Here is a 2755-nt window from a genome sequence, read left to right as displayed (position 1 = left end):
AGAGTTCTTCTCAATGTTATCCTATCAAGAAAAACAATGTTCAGCAAACACAGAGTTAACTAGTAGTCGAGCTCAGGGAGAAAAGGTAAGTATTGGGCACTAATCATAACCACATCAACAAGTCACACCAGGCGGCACTAGGGCAGCAGGGTGCAGAGGTGGCGAATGGTTCTCTATGGGAGTTGCACCTTGTGACAATCAGGCTGCAGACTCTGGCTAGGAAGCCAGTCCGGGACAACAAGCAGGTAGATAGTAGATTTGGAGTGCTCGAGGACATAGGTGCACCTTTGGTCCTCTTCTCCTGTGCCCAGGGGAAACGGATGCAGGGGGGTCTTTAGGTGTTGGGTGTTCATGGCCGGGAACACTCGTGGTCAGGGGGTCCTGTATGGTGAGGCTGCAGGCAGTGTCGGGGAGTCTGGCAGGGGTAGACCCATGGTGGTCTCAAGCTCTTACAAGCTGGGTGATGTCATTGGCACCAGTGACCCACCTCAGTGTCGTCAGGAGCAACGGGTGCAATGGTTGCTGGAGGTGTTGGATTTTCTCTCACCCCCAGACTGTGGGAGAGGGGGCCTGCATGCAGAGGCTGCAGGCATCTCGAATGAGTCCAAGATGGGTGATGCCACGCTGGACTCGGTCTCTAGACAGCTTGTGAGGGAAAGTTATGTCAAATTACACTCATGTACAAAAGCAGGGAGTAAGTCGAGATTTTCACACAAAATTCTGACTTGCACTGAACTTTGTGATTTTTCAATATTTTTAATAGTTTTTGCAAGAAGTATGCAAAAATTGATAGAAAAAAATAGCTTGAACCTTTGCACCTCTCCACTCAAGAAACATTGCTTTGAGCTCATGCATTATACTAGTCATAGAGACGCCTTCCTAGAAGTGACAAGTTTGTGGTCTAAGAACTTTAGGGAACCATGGTTTGCATATCGGAGGCAGTTTATTGCTGTCTTAAGGTCAGGGACACAGGAATTATGCAATTTTGCTACCGGGGATTTTACCACATAATTGCGGATTTGCTACATGTGCCAGATAATCCTTCAACTGCGGCATAATCTGTAGATTTTAACAAAAACACATTTTGTGCCTGATTATGACCTTGGTGGAGGGGATTACGCCATCACAAATGTGACAGATATGTGATAATGTTTTACAAGTTCCATAGGATAAAATGGAACTTGTACTACGGCGGATGGATTTCCATCACGTTTGTGAGGGAGTAATCCCCTCCACCAAGGTCGTAATCAGGCCGCTTGTTTCGAATGAATCAAAATTTACTACAAATGCAGCAATAGGTGTTGCCGCGCAGTGGAAGGCCTTTACCAAAGTTTGGCTGGTTACCTATCTGACGCTGTGTATGCGGGGTTAAATTGGGGTGAAACCTTTGTCCAGACACTAAGGTGGTCATTATGACCCTGGAGGTCTCCTGACCGACAGGTCAAGGGTGGCGGTTTCACCGTCAACAGGCTGGCAGTGAAGACCGCCACATCTCCACTCATACCGCCAGGATGATCGGAACCGCTGGGCTGGAGATGAGTATCTTTGACCCGGCCGTCCACAGAAGACCGCCGGCGGTATTAGTAGCTGACTTTCCACCAGGGGTTCCGCTGCGGTAGCACCACCACGAAAAGCCTGGCGGAAAGGCTACCGTTTACAGGCAATTTCTTCCCTGTCATTGGTAGACGACTCCCCCCCTCCCCCGAGAAAGCACAAAACCTCCCCAACCCTATCCCCCACCCCCCTCCAGGTACAGCACCCCCCACCCCGCCTCCAGGTACCCAACTCCCTGCATACATGTACACGCACACAGACACCCACTCGCACCACGCATATACTCATTCACTTACACTTACATACACGCATCCACTCACACGCATTCATATTTGCGTCCACCTCAGCACTCTTACACGCATTCAACCACGCATGCACACATCCATTCATACACGCATACTCACAGCCATTCATACATGCATACTCACACCCATCCAAACATGCCTACTCACATCCATACCAACTGCCCATGTGCCTCTGCCTGCCAGCACGACTACAGCTGGATTTCCACCCAAGGTGTGGCGGAAATCCAGCAGTACCCGTGATATGGCGGGTGGAAGGCCACCAGCACTGGCGGTCTCCTGGTGCCCGTGGCTTTGGCGGTCTTCAAGGAAGACCCCCAAATTCACAATGACCACCTAAATAATGAAATAAAACTATCATGAAATGAGCCTCGTTATTTGCCCTCTCGTGCCGCATAATTTAGTCAACAGGTTGCATACTTAGGTGCTCCGGGGGCCCTTGTTTGGTGGATGAATGCATCATGGACGCTTCCGGGAGCCAGTTTAAAACACCTCACTAGTGTATTTCGGGGAGCCCTCTAGAGTTCTTCTGAGTCCGGCCTAGGGCTGCTCTGGTGTTCTGCACTCAGTTATTCATTGAACAGTGAATGAGATGCAGACTCCTGGGCTGATTCAGGTCTCTGCCTCAACACCCATTTTTTGTTTTACATCCGTCCCCTCCACCCCCCTTGCTGTTGTTACCCCACCCTATGGTAAGATGCCTCCACTCCTCTGCGCTGGCTTTTGAATGAGACGCCTTTGCCCTCTCTGTGCTGAGTTCCTCGTTACCAGACACAGATGCCCTCAAGTGCGTTAAAGTGGGTTAATATTCGAATAACAAAAATGCTGATTTAAAATGCACCTGTTGCTGCACCGGGCAATGGAGCTAAGCCCCCCCCCCCCCCCCCTTTCTTGCTTTC

Source organism: Pleurodeles waltl, chromosome 12, assembly GCF_031143425.1.
Source record: "Pleurodeles waltl isolate 20211129_DDA chromosome 12, aPleWal1.hap1.20221129, whole genome shotgun sequence".
Classification (NCBI taxonomy): Eukaryota; Metazoa; Chordata; class Amphibia; order Caudata; family Salamandridae; genus Pleurodeles; species Pleurodeles waltl.
This window is presented reverse-complemented; position numbering follows the sequence as displayed.